General features: G+C 40.2%; 1 protein-coding gene across 3 annotated transcripts in view; it reads left to right on the top strand.

The window, feature by feature from the left end:
* Positions 1–15303, top strand: part of LOC109406630 (uncharacterized) — a 688592-nt gene that overhangs the window by 24620 nt on the left and 648669 nt on the right. The window lies entirely within an intron of this gene.

Here is a 15303-nt window from a genome sequence, read left to right as displayed (position 1 = left end):
CATTCTGTGATCGCAAGTCAATGATTGAGCCCTAGCCTTTGCGTGGCTGCTAAAAAGCATCACAATTATTCGACGAAATTAGAGCCAAACAATTCCGGGAATCCCCTTGGAAATCTAAAGAGATTCCCCTGAAGAATCTGGAATGATTCCTCTGAGCAATCTGAAAACATTCCTATTGGGAATCTAGAGAGATTCCCCGTGAAAATCTGGGGAGATTCCCCTTTGGAATCTAGAGAGAATCCTTTTTGGAATCTGCAGAAATTCTCCTTGGGAATTTGGGGAAGTTCCCTTCGGGAATCTGAAGAAATTTCCATTGGAAATCAGGAGAGATTCCCCTTGAGAACCAAAAGACATTTCGCTTGGGAATCTGAAGAAATTCCCCTTGGTAATCAGGAGACATTCCCATTGGAAATGAGTAGAGATTTTCCTTGAGAATCTGGAGAGATTCCCCATGGGAATCTGGATAGATTTCCCTTGGGAATCGGGATTCTGGTGACATTCCTCTCATAAGTGTGGAGAGGTTCACTCAGAAATTTAGGGAAATTCCTCATAGGAGTCTGGAGAGATTATTAATAGACATCTGGAGAGATTACCCTTAAGAATCTGGAGCGATTTCCCTTGAGAATCTGGAGAGATTCCCCTTGGGAATCTGGAGAGATTCCACTTGGGAATCTGGAGAGATTCCCATTTGGGAATCTGGAGAGATTCCCATTTGGGAATCTGGAGAGATTCCCATTTGGGAATCTGGAGAGATTCCCATTTGGGAATCTGGAGAGATTCCCCTCGGGAATCTGGAGAGATTCCCCTCGGGAATCTGGAGAGATTCCCCTCGGGAATCTGGAGAGATTCCCCTCGGGAATCTGGAGAGATTCCCCTCGGGAATCTGGAGAGATTCCCCTCGGGAATCTGGAGAGATTCCCCTCGGGAATCTGGAGAGATTCCCCTCGGGAATCTGGAGAGATTCCCCTCGGGAATCTGGAGAGATTCCCCTCGGGAATCTGGAGAGATTCCCCTCGGGAATCTGGAGAGATTCCCCTCGGGAATCTGGAGAGATTCCCCTCGGGAATCTGGAGAGATTCCCCTTGGGAATCTGGAGAGATTCCCCTTGGGAATCTGGAGAGATTCCCCTTGGGAATCTGGAGAGATTCCCCTTGGGAATCTGGAGAGATTCCCCTTGGGAATTTGGAGCGATTCCCCTTGGGAATCTGGAGCGATTCCCCTTGGGAATCTGGAGCGATTCCCCTTGGGAATCTGGAGAGATTCCCCTTGGGAATCTGGAGAGATTCCCCTTGGGAATCTGGAGAGATTCCCCTTGGGAATCTGGAGAGATTCCCCTTGGGAATCTGGAGAGATTCCTCTTGGGAATCTGGAGAGATTCCTCTTGGGAATCTGGAGAGATTCCCCTTGGGAATATGGAAAGATTCCCCTTGGGAATCTGGAGAGATTCCCCTTGGGAATCTGGAGAGATTCCCCTTGGGAATCTGGAGAGATTCCCCTTGGGAATCTGGAGAGATTCCTCTTGGGAATCTGGAGAGATTCCCTTTGGGAATCTGGAGAGATTCCCCTTAGGAATCTGGAGAGATTCCTCTTGGGAATCTGGAGAGATTCCCCTCGGGAATCTGGAGAGATTCCCCTCGGGAATCTGGAGAGATTCCCCTCGGGAATCTGGAGAGATTCCCCTCGGGAATCTGGAGAGATTCCCCTCGGGAATCTGGAGAGATTCCCCTCGGGAATCTAGAGAGATTCCCCTCGGGAATCTAGAGAGATTCCCCTCGGGAATCTGGAGAGATTCCCCTCGGGAATCTGGAGAGATTCCCCTCGGGAATCTGGAGAGATTCCCCTCGGGAATCTGGAGAGATTCCCCTCGGGAATCTGGAGAGATTCCCCTCGGGAATCTGGAGAGATTCCCCTCGGGAATCTGGAGAGATTCCCCTCGGGAATCTGGAGAGATTCCCTTCAGGAATCTGGAGAGGTTTCCTTCAGGAATCTGGAGAGATTCCCTTCAGGAATCTGGAGAGATTCCCTTCAGGAATCTGGAGAGATTCCCTTCAGGAATCTGGAGAGATTCCCTTCAGGAATCTGGAGAGATTCCCTTCAGGAATCTGGAGAGATTCCCTTCAGGAATCTGGAGAGATTCCCTTCAGGAATCTGGAGAGATTCCCTTCAGGAATCTGGAGAGATTCCCTTCAGGAATCTGGAGAAATTTCCTTCAGGAATCTGGAGAGATTCCCTTCAGGAATCTGGAGAGACTCCCTTCAGAAATCTGGAGAGATTCCCTTCAGGAATCTGAAGAGATTCCCTTCAGGAATCTGGAGAGATTCCCTTTAGGAATCTGGAGAGAACCACTTCAGGAATCTGGAGAGATTCCCTTCAGGAATCTGGAGAGATTCCCTTCAGGAATCTGGAGAGATTCCCTTCAGGAATCTGGAGAGATTCTCTTCAGGAATCTGGAGAGATTCCCTTCAGGAATCTGGAGAGATTCAATTCAGGAATCTGGAGAGATTCAATTCAGGAATCTGGAGAGATTTTCTTTAGGAATCCTGGGTGGATTTATCTGACATTCTGACTTCAAAGTCCTTTGGCATCAAAGGGGTGGTTTCTGCTATGATCTTTACACAATTACGAACAACGACTGTCAAAATGTTTGAATGTCAGAATATATGCTTCTGGTTAAACCTTTGCGAGTCTGCTAAAAGCTTCAACATTTTAATCAATCCGAACAAAACTCCCACCAGAGGACGTCATCACGTCGAGCCACGGAACAAAAGGCTTCTTCTGCCTGCCAAACCACCTTTAACGGCATTGTCTGCCAAACCCGATAACCGATACTCAATCATCGCATTAGTATCCATTTCCAATCGACAGTCAGCCTTTTAATGTGGCCGAACACATCGCAACACAACACACTCAGACTGGTTTTATCAGTTGAAGCCACAACCCTCTGCTTGCACAGACTGCTGCCTCGGAACTCCACTTCAGAAGGCTTCCTCTACAACGCCTCCAACTACCAAATGGATTGTATACCGAACAGACTGACTGACTCCGTTACATGGACGCACACGTCACTTTTGTTGTGCTTGAAGAATGAAGAGCCCAAGAGGCAGAATGGTTTTTGCGACTATTAACTCTAAAAACACTCTTAGTAAGTTGAATTATGCTACAATCTTGTGGTTTCTGTTAATGGAAATCCTTGCCTTTCGCATAATGTTCAACCACATACTTTTAGATTTGTACAGAATAAGTTGTGTAGTTTATTTGTCTTCTTCGCATGCTACCAACCCCAAAATGTAACGAGGAAAACGAGACAGCCCCGATACACAGAGATTAACCCACCGATAAATGGGATCATTTCGGAGGAAAGGAATGAAGAATCGCTTCTCAATCTTCCTGTGACTTTGGGTTAGCTTCGCAGAATTCGCCCCGTGGCCCCCATGCGTATGGCCCAGCAAGGCCCGCATCAAGTTTGCTATTTTTACTCAGCTTCCATCGACAAACAAGCCATTAACCAGCCGAGCCCAGCCAGCAGGCCAGATTTCACACAACGTACACAGTTCAATCTGGTTTCATCGAACGCATTGGAAAAATCCGGGTTCCTCAGACAGATTGTGGATGGCAAGCTTTCAGTTGCCAAGGAGGGTACCTTTCCGGGAAGTCTACCTGTAGAATTTTCGATTTTTCCCACACGGGGCTACAATGCAATGGGAAAAAGAAGCAGCCTTTAGAAAAGATTTACCAAACTGAAGAAAAAGAGAGCGCTCCAGGCGGGAAACATGGAAATTCACTCGATGAAACTGGAGCTTTATATTCGGAGCGTCTTCTTGCGCTCCGTTCGGAAGAAGTGGAGCGGATACTGTTGGTACGGTAATGTTGAGATCAACTGAACCGAATCGGACGAAAACCGATTATGGTTTATGGCATTTTCCGCACTGAATGTTTGAACGATCTGGAAGGTATGAAAGTTCTTGGAATTAGCCAAGGAAAAATCAGATGTTTCTATCGAAGAAAGTTACATAAAGGCATATTTCATTATGGAGATCAAAAAGTTATATGGGTTTGATCGATAAAAGAGAACATACTGAAGAAAAATTTTCGTCTAATTTCCGTCTATGTTAGCACCAATAATGATCAATTTTATTCTTGCACCTCGCCTAACTTCTCATGACAAATTTGGTATCAATTTATTTATAAATCAGCTACGATTTCCTTAATATAATAAAATTGAATAATTGTTTCTTGATTCTGTTTCCGTCAAGTTCACGTCTATTTCAGGTACAACTTGAATTCAAATTCCGGCACACCTTCTACGTGACACTAGGGTACAAAACTATTATTTGACCGTGGGTGTTTATTCGAAAAGTTGGTCAAATTATTCGCAATACAAATCAAATCATGTGTTCAAAGCACGATTGAGCAGAAAGTTTACAAATTGAGATGGATGTAGCTTTGGAATATCGACCAATATACAGGGGATGGCCAAAATGTTTGGGATAGGCAACTTTTTTTCTCCCACAAAAAAATTCAACATGCAGTAACTATTCATAGAGTGCATCAAAAAATCTCAAATTTTGACTGTTTGTCAACCTATTATATGTTCACCATTGGTACAAATTTGGGCTCGATTGATCAATTTTTCGCGAAGTTATAACCGTTCGGGTAAAACACTACTATTTAGACAACTTATTTTTGAGCTGTCATATTTCGGAAACCAGTGAACTGAATTGAATGAATTTTTTAACGTTTATAAACAATATATTGATACTCAATACGACGTTATAAAATGTAATATTTTCTCACGGCCAATTAAGTAATACCGGGTTGAATTTTTTACCCATATAGAGGAAAATAAGTCAAATTTACAATACCACACAAATATTACTTAATGTGTTCTTCCTTCAATCTAAATAGGCTCTAATATATCTGATTAGAGATAACTTGATAACAGAAGTGAAAAATCTTTGGATATCAATACTAAAATTTATTGACATTGATGTAAAAAAAATACATTTTTTCGAGAAATATCCAAAAAGTGTCAATCCATGATAATTTTTTTCAACGTTTAAAAAGTACCTATGTTTTAATAGTTTGTGAAGCATTTACATATTGTTAGTGTACGTTCAAAATTTTATTCAATTCGGTTCACTGGTTTCCGAGATATGACAGCTTAAAAATGAGTTGTCTAAAAAATAATGTTTTACCCGAACGGTTCTAACTTTGCGAAATATTGATCAATCGAGCCCAAATTTGTACCAATGATGCACATATGATAGGTTGACAAACAGTCAAAATTAGAGATTTTTTGATGCACTCCATGAATAGTTATAGCATGTTGAACTTTTTTGTGAGAGAAAAAAAAGTTGCCTATCCCAAACATTTTGGCCATCCCCTGTATGTCAATTCATATTTTTGCCCGCCAGAACCTAATATGCCATCACAGTGCAACGAAGAAACCTTTCTATGTGGTTGTGTACGATGTTTTGTATGCAGAAAACTCGAACAGATTTGCTTGCATCCTTCTTAGGCGAATACAACTGTAAACAAACATTTTACTGACGGGAAAAAGCGATTTATTTGATTAATTGATTTTTTTTTTTGCTGGATTCTGCTGCAGTGAAATTCAATTTTGAAGTACTGTTGAAGTAAAAATTGAACGATGATGAAGAACAATTAGGCTGGCTGCCTGATTCTATGCAATTGCCTTCATCATTTGCATGGCCGCGCACCACCCCCCCTGGCCGCCAGATTTATTTTTTAAAATTTTGCAACGAGTTCCATACTAGTAGTTTACGCAACAAGGTGCAGAATGAAGATTTTTACAGCGCGAGTTGTACACTTATCCAACGAGGCTTGCCGAGTTGGATAAAGACGACGAGTGCTGTAAAAATCGAGTTCTGCACCGAGATGCGTACATCGTTTTTTGCAATTTCATAAATTACCACTTGAGGATAGTTTTTAACAAAACTTTTACATCAAACCCCGAGCAGAAGGGAATAACAACAGCATAAGGAGCTGTGTTATTTGGGCAAAATAACTGAATAATAAAATCGATTATTTTTAAGTTATTACCATAACATATTGTGTTATATATTTGTCTGTCATAAGCGGCAAAATAACAAATTCCATAACAAAAAAATGTTCCTGGAAAACCATTTCAATAACTTGTTTTGTTAGTTTCAATAACAACTTAATAACAGTGGATTCGGAAAGTATTTCAATAACAAATTTTGATATTAATATGTTATTGATAATAATCCGAGAGCAGAATTTGCTATGATATCAAACTCGTTACTGAATCAGTTATAATACTTATTATATAAAATTATTCGCTTTGTCTCACAAACCCGCCAATAACATGAGGTTCATCACTCTGACGTTAGAAATATTTTCGAATGATCGAAAAATACTATATTCAGCTTTTAATTCGTTCTAAGAGATTTGAAGTCGCAAGATAATGGAACTTTAGTAATTTCTATATTATCAAATACGACGAGCTTCGATTTCCACCTGTAATTTATGAATTGTTATACTGTTTTTGGAGCACGTGTGACCTTTGTTTTTTTTTCAGCATCGAAACTGAAGAATTTTTAGAATGCTCAACGGTTTTGCAGAAATTTTTCGGGATATTGGAAATATTGTACAGATTATTACAATTTCCCTGGAAAGATTGTTTTAATTCCTCAAATTTTTCCCTGGATTCAAGAATTATGTCGATTATTCATCCTGGATTCTACAAGAATTCCTGCAAAAATTTTGCTCTCCTGAACTTCCTCTAATGATTCCTACAGGACTTTTACCAGAAATTTTTGCAATATGTTTTTCTGAAATTCCTCTATTTATTTCTCTAAGGATTCCGTCAAAAACTCCTTTTATGTTTATGAAATGACTTTGTCATATAATTCTTCCAAAAATTTGTCGATAGATTTGGTCATAAACTTTTCCATAAATAACTCCAAAAATCTTCCAGAAATTTCTCCGATAGTTCTTTGACGGAATCTTCCATGGATTTTCAAAAACTCCTCTAGAAGTTCCTCAAGAATCCTGCATAGAATCCCTTCAAGGGTTTCTTCAGAATTTCCTGTGATCATAAGTTCTGAAGTTCATCTTAAGATTTCTCTGAAAATTTCTTTGAGGATTTCATCATGAGTTTTTCCGAAGGATTCTCCAGAAGTGTTTCAAAAGATTCTGCCAAGAATCCTAATAATTACTCAGAAGAATTAACTTCGGAATTTCTGAGAAAATTGCGCCAGTAGTTCTTTTGAAGACTTCGCCAGGGATTTATCGAAAGGTTCCTCCAGAACTTTCAAGTGCTTATCCGAAAATTATTTAAGGAATGCTTAAAAGCAGTCGTTCAGGAATTTCCTTTTTGACTGAATACAAAAATGGAACAACACAAAGGAACAGGTCATAATTGTCGAATTGTTGCTATGATTTCAAAACTTGTTACTGTTGTGCTATTTGCTGATAAGTTGATCAATAGTACAACAATAACTAAACTTGTACTTCAACAAAACATGTTATTTAAATGTAATTAAGTTAATGCATATCAATAGCTTGATTATAACAAAATGAGATTGTCCAACATAATTTGTTATGGAAAAGCTATGCCTTGATAGTTTAATAATAACAAAATAAGATATAAAAACAGGTTATGTGATTTCGTAGTTATTAACTTGCTATTCTCCTCTGCTCGGGACTGCACACTGATGTTCATAGTCATGTTTAAGAAAGTCTGATCATAGCAGGTTATACTGTGCAGTTGTCACAAGTTTTCAAACCTGCGTCCAGAAAGCATCAAGAAGTTGATCAAAACTGAAAACAGTGCTGTAATGGTTCATTACGCAACGCAAATCAGTGCTGTAATGAACCTTTTCCTGTCAGATTTGCGTGAGGTAAAACAGCCTATTACGATGAGAAATTGCAAAAAACATTTTATGCAATTCAGTATTATAATTTCTATTTTATACTACTCATTTCAGTATCATAATGACTTACTTTTCCGTGCCGGTTCATTATGCAACTGAAATGAGTTGCATAATGAAAAATAGTTGCATAATGTTCATTATGCAACTCATTTGAGTTGCATTATGAACATTATGCAACTCAAATGAGTTGTACAATGAAAAAATCATTGCATAAAATTTTGTATGGAACTCATTGCAAAACTCGATTTTTTCAGCACTCTTCGTAATTATCCAACTCGGCAAGCCTCGTTGGATAAATGTACGACTCATGCTGAAAAAATCAACTTTTTGCAACTCGTTACATAAATAACTATTATGCAATTCAGTATCACAATTTTAATTTTTTACTACTCATTTCAGTATCATAATGACCTACTTTTCCGTGTCGGTTCATTGCAATGATGTTTTTTCATAATGCAACCCATTTGAGTTGTATAATGTTCATAATGCAACTCAAATGGGTTGCATTAGGAACATTATGAAACCTTCTTTATTATGCAACTCATTTTAGTTGCATAATGAACCGACACGGAAAAGTAGGTCATTATGATACTGAAATGAGTAGTAAAAAATTAAAATTGTGATACTGAATTGCATAAAGATTATTTATAAAAATATCGCAAAAAATAAACAACTCTAATAATTAAGGTTCTTGTCCACAATTTTCAAACAGTTTTTACTCGAGAACCACAGGACATTTCGCCAAGTATTTCTTCAAGAGAACCACTTCAATCTTATCATTGAATTTTAAGAAATAACATCAAATCAAGCAATGGCTAAATTTTGTGATGTTTATTCATGGAATACAAAAACAGCATGCCAAATTTTCCAGATATACCGGAACCGGTTCCGGTACGACTTTGTAGAACCATTGTAGCCAGCCCGGCTACAATGCATTCCGGTGCCAGCTTAGCCGATAGTACCAGACAGCAACTAATCTCAATGGATTGAATGACAGATTTGACGTCATGTTTGACGTTCGTTAATAAGATTTTCAAAAACCATACCCTCCATCGCTCTGAAGTAAATGACCATTCGATCAGCCCTTCCTCCTCAGTTTTGCCCTTTGCTCTTTCCTTCGTTTCCTTCTTTCTCCTATCAAAACGAGTTCTCGTTGACCTACCCTGACCCTTTACGCTTTCGGCTAATCCTCGCCACGGAACTACCTGCCTACTTTGCCTTTCTTTAAACGCGGATCTCAGAACGTCATATTTCTGAAACAGCATTTGTTTGACTGGCAACACAGGACCTATCTTCTCAGTCTCACCGGCTATTTCCTGAACTACGATGACGCAGTTCTCTAGACTATGTATTTTGGCCACACCTTTTTGCTCTGACTTCCTGTTACTCTCGGTCTCGCATTCCGGTACAAGACCGTTTGCCAATTCCGGCTGTTCCTGTCCTTTTCTCGCCTTCTCTTCATCTAACTTACGCCAGAGTTCAAGAGTCCTTTTCCTTCCAATACAATCATCTATTACGTGATCGTATCCCTCACAGTACCAACATGTTGGTGACTCCGGTAGAGGCTTCCTCTCCTGGTGCTTCGTACCCTCGACTACCAACTGCTCCAATGGTACATTTTGGACCACCTCACATTCTTCCTGTCTCTCTTCCTGGTTACCGGTTCCTCTCATTCTCCTTTCAACCATTTCTATCAATGATTTCAGCCTAACCACTTCGGCCTCTAGAGCCCGAATCCTTTCACTCCCCGGATCTTGCTCACCCCCTACACCTATGTTGCTCTCAGTACAACTCATATTGTACTCTTCTATGTTCTGATTCCTAGTTTCTTAACAACTCGTAAACGCATGAACTGAACCAATTCAAGAACGATACCACGTAAAACACATTCAATTAAGGCCGTACTCATACACTTCGTCCTCAAGATCTTATTTTTCGAACAAGTACCTCAATATCCGCCATTTTCTCAACGTCATATTAAGCCTCATCAAACTCTCCTCGTATTTTCAGTTCATAGTCAACTTCCTCGATAATCAAACGGTCCATATATGCTAGTTTTGCAGCCATTTCAATGAAATCGTATATAATTCAACAAAATACAGGAAACGAAAATAACTGAAACTTTGCCAACAATAGATACATAAATACTGATAACTCAACACTATATTCCACTGCACAAACTCAATCTTTATTCTGCTCAATACTTCCCAAAATGTTCCTTAATTCACAAATCACTTTAACACTCAAAGATTATCCACATAAACCAAATACGGATAAATTCATATCATAATCCCAAAACTATCAATAAGTGAACCTCAAACTTTCCATAAACACCACAAAATTCTTTTTTTTTATTCTTAATCACTTAACCTAATTTACAGCTCTATTGTCCACTAGGGCACTACGTGAGCGATTTCAATTGACAGCTGCACCTACAGTATTGTACAGTGCCTAGATGTATTCTATTCTACTTTCACTTTTTGCTGCTTTCACTTTTCTACTACATGGTAGAATGATGAGCACAAGGATTATGGATGGCCGTTGTTCCTTTCCAGTCCGATTGGGGGGTTCATTACACAGCGCAACATTTTTTTGTCTCAAGAGCAAACTTGTGTGTCTCCGAAGGATTTTGGGCCGCTGAATCCAAATCCTGGCTCAGATTTGCTCTAACACGTCACAATTTCGAGCTATACCTCACTTTATAGGGCAAAATATGCGATTTTCGGCTTTTTTGACTGCAAGCCATTAAGCTTGGAAATGTATTTTTTAAGCAATCAAAAGGTTAATTGGTCAATTAACATCTAAATTAACGACTCATGCAAAATATTTCGTTTTACCTAATCAAATTTAATAGATTTAAGCATTTTATGTTAGTATGAAAACTTGCATGCAACTTTTGGAGGGTGACTTGTATGGGAAATACCATACCTAACATAAAGCGCTTAAAACTATCAAATTCGATTTGGTAAAACGAAATATTTTGCATGAGTCGTTAATTTAGATGTTAATTGACCAATTAACCTTTTGATTGCATAAAAAAAATATTTCCTTGCTTAACGGCTTGCAGTCAAAAAAGCCTAGAATCGCATATTTTGCCCTATAAAGTGAGGTATAGCTCGAAATTGTGACGTGTTAGAGCAAATCTGAGCCCGGATTCGGATTCAGCGGCCCAAAATCCTTCGGAGACACATAAGTTTGCTCTTGAGACAGACAAAAAGTTAATTTTTGTTACGCTGTGTTATGAGTTGCAGTTCGCCGATTTCCAGGTATCCGGGTCCGTTTGAGCCATGGGGCTCAGAAGAGGGTCAGTGTCAGCCACTCTCGGTGAAGAGCAACTGACGAAAAATTGCAAGTGCCGGGGCTGGGAATCAAACCCATGACCATCCGCATATGAAGCGAACGTGTGACCAACTACGCCACGGGCCCCGACAACACAAAATTCTTAAATACACATAATTTTACATTAGAAACTCAACAAATACTCAAATATTCTGAAAACCTTTAGTTGGGCGCCAATTTGTAGCTAGCCCGGGCGATCCGTCTCAAAACACGTGACTTAAGCGCCACTCCACAAGGGAGACCACATGCCCAATTTTGATTGCCCGGTTGAGACTCTCCTGAGGGCGAGTCCATAGATTCTCCTCGAAAGGAATTTTACAGATCGTTGGCTGGCTTACGAACCAAACGTCCGAACGGGTTCACCCTATTATCACAACGAAATCCTCTACTCCCAAAGACACTCAGAGATTCCGGTAAGAGATCCACTCATTCTCCCAAACGATGCAACATACTGAGTCACTCGTTATTTCTCATCACGGGCAGACTCTCCGATCGTCGCGCAACAAATCAACACATAAGAGATGGACTGACTGCCCATTAATCAAACCCCAACTGGGTGGAGGACGGGAACCGATACTTATCGCGAAGTGACGTGCAACACATGAAATTAACTAAACACCAGGGAGGTTACACAACACTAACATTTATTTCTGAAAGACGGAAACGGAATTCATGGAAGCTTTAGTTATAATTTTATTTACATCTAACAAACATTTTCCTTCGGTTGTGTGTGTATTGGGTATGGCTAGCTACTCCCTATCTTGTGTGCATTCTCTTGCCTTGTCTGTCTACTCTCACTCTGTGCTCATGTGCTTTGCGTTATCTCGCGTGACGTCACGGCTTTAGCAGCGCAGATGCGTATTAGTCTGCGCTCCTGGTTCTACGGGGATCGACACGGCGGCAGTTTGTCACGCACGTGTTCACGATCCAAGGTTTCGTGTTCGCCCTAGATGCGCATTTTTCTCAGTCTTTGGACTGGCAACAAAAAAAAACTCCGAGGCGCCTCATAGGACGCCCCACTTCACTCCAAAAAAAATTGTCTGGTATGACTCACCGGTTTCGTTGGTCTACTCTACCGCAGTCGATGACCTATGGCTGGGTCAACGATCTCGTCCACCGAGTTCGTTCAAGATGGACGAACAGCGACCGAATCGTCAATGCTGACAATGGATGTCCTAGGATGGCGGTGGATGCATTCACGAGGTCCCCTGAACCTCGCTCGGCCGATATGTTGACGAATCGGGCGACTTCCAACTGGTTGACGGTCGCTGGGCACGTTTTCGTCCGTTGAGGGGCAGGTTTTGGGCGCTTGGGTGCGAGATGAATCTGCTGCGAATAAACAGCCTAGCGGCTAAATCGAACACTAAGCACAGGCACTAAACGCACATCAAAAGCACAATTACCTTGCTATGTTTGGCTTCCTATCTAATTTCGCACACAATTTTCAAAACTACGCACACTTTCTAGGAACTGGGAATAAATTAGACATTTAATTATTTTACATGCACATAACGTCACTAACTTTCATACTTTTTATGAAATCGAACAAAATTCTCAAACGCGCACACCTCTGATTAACTGAGAAGTCACGGACGAAATGGACGAATCTGTGGCTCCTCAGATTAAAGAACATGGACCTCGGACAAACCGGACTTTGTCAATTCCCGAACTCCCGTCGTGCACTTTGTGACTACAGAACCCCGAAGGATAACTCAGTACGAAGGTCGTGCCGCTGTCCTTTTCCAACCTTTCAATGAGACGGAGGAGCCCGCCCCGGGAAAGATTTTGCAAAGTGCTCGCAACTCATGATTGCATAAGCTAAGGGATGCTTCATATTTGAACTTCTTTTCGTTCATTAATCTGATTGACCTTTCCAATCTTATTGAGACATATATTTGGACTACTATTTACAAAATTCCTGACTGCTACACCATATGCTGCTATAGAGTGCAGTTATGTACTGCTGCTACACGAATTTTCTTTAGAATTCAATTCAAACAAATGTCATGCTAAGAGCAAAATATCTGAGATTTCTTTAGGAATTCTTTCAAGGACACCTTCAGAAATTCCTTTAGGCATTTATTCGGGAACTTCTCAGGGATTCTTTCAGAAATTCCACAAGGGACTTTTCCTGGAGTTTCTCCTTCGTGAATTCTTCCATGGGCAATGGGCATCTTGCAGGGTTCCAACAATGATGGTTTTTGGGTTTGTTCCAAGAAATGCTTCAAGAATTCATCCCACGATTGCTTCTGATTTTTTTTACAAATACTTCTGAAAGGATGCATCGACGAATTTCTCCAGGATTTGTTCCATAGCTTCCTTTAGTGGTTCCATCATTGATTGCTTCAGAGATTTTTTCAAGAATTCCTCAACCGGTTTCACCAGACACTCTTCTGAGAATTTCTTCTGGGATATATATAGAATTTCGTCCAGTGATTGATCCAGTGCTTTTTTGGATAATTCCTCCAGGAATTTCTCCAGGGATCCCGTCAACAGAAATTCTTTTAGATATTTCTGTAAATGCTTCTTCAGAGATTTATCTATATATTCCTTCAAGAATTTCATTAATGATTGCTCCAATAATTCAATCTGGAATAATTCGAAGTATTTTAGCAGGAAATTAATCCAGGAGTTCCTTAAATATTGCACAAAACATTCTTTTGGGAGTCCATCCAAAGTTTCCAACAATAATACGTCCAAAAAATATTGCAAACATGTATTTCATATTTTTCCATTTTTGTTCCTACAGTAGTTCTTCCTGGAATTTGTTAGGAAAGCTTTCCTGGTATTTCCTAACAAATTCCTCATGGCATTTTTTCAGACATTCCTCCAGGTTTTCCTTCAAGCATTCCTCCATGGATTATTTTAAATAATCCTCCAAGGATTGCCTCAGGAACACTTTTTAGAATTCCTTCAGGAGTTCCTCTTGGATTTTTTTCTGGCGAACTCCTCCAGTAATTAATCCAGCACTTCCTACAGGGACTGTTTAGGGATTCCCTTAGGAATGCCTCTAGGAATCGCTTCCGGGGTTCCGAGGATTCCACCTGCATTTTCGCCAGGAATTGTTCCAGGCGTTCCTCTGGGAATTTCTGCAAGGACTTCCCTTAAAAGTCATCCAGGAATTCCTTCAGAAATGCCTCCAGAGATTCCTCCAGGAGTATTTCTGAGATTTCTCCGTTAATACCTACAGGCACTCCTCTAGGATATCCTCCAGGGATTCCTTTAAGAAATTCTGCAGGGCTTTACTCGGGAATTACTTCTGTGATTCTTTCTGGAACAACTTATTTTGAAAATTCCTCCAAAGATTCTCCCAGGAGCTCTTCTTAGGATTCCTTCAGGAATTCCTTCTTGTATTATTTTGGGAAATCTTCCAGGAATTAATCAGTATTTTATCAAGGAACTGTTTAGGGATTCCTTCTGGAGTTTTTTCAGGAACTCTTCTAAGGATTCCTCCACACTTTCTGCAAGAATTTCATCTGCGATTTCTTCTGGAATTATTCCTGGTATTCCTCACTAGATTCATCCAAGAAATTCTTCATTTCTTATTTCTTCATTTCTCTGGGAATTCCTGCTGGTATTTCTCAAAAAAAATCCTACAGGAATTCATCTAGAGATTCCTCCATAAATTCCGTCAGAAATTCCTCATGTGATTTCTCCAAGAGTTCGTGTGGAGATTCTTTCAGAAATTCCTACAAGCATTTCTCTAGGATATCCTCCAAGGATCCTTTTAAGAATTTCTCCATGATTTTTTTTTTTCAGAGATCCCTCCAAAACATCCTTCAGGGTTTCCTTAATGCATTCTTTCAGGACTTCCTCCATGCATTCCTCCAGAGATTCCTCCAGTAAATGCTTCCAGGATTCTTCCAAGAATTAGACCAGGAGTTCCTACAGAATTTCATCCAGGAAATCTTCAAGGGATTCTTCCAAGGATTTTTTTCAGAGACTCCTACAGGAATACCTCCACAAATTTTTCCAGGAATTGCTTCAGAGAATTCTCCAAGAATTCCACCAGTAATACTACTAGGTATTCTTCCAGGAAGGTTTC

The sequence above is a fragment of the Aedes albopictus genome, chromosome 1, assembly GCF_035046485.1.
Source record: "Aedes albopictus strain Foshan chromosome 1, AalbF5, whole genome shotgun sequence".
In the NCBI taxonomy this organism is placed as follows: Eukaryota; Metazoa; Arthropoda; class Insecta; order Diptera; family Culicidae; genus Aedes; species Aedes albopictus.
This window is presented reverse-complemented; position numbering and strand designations above follow the sequence as displayed.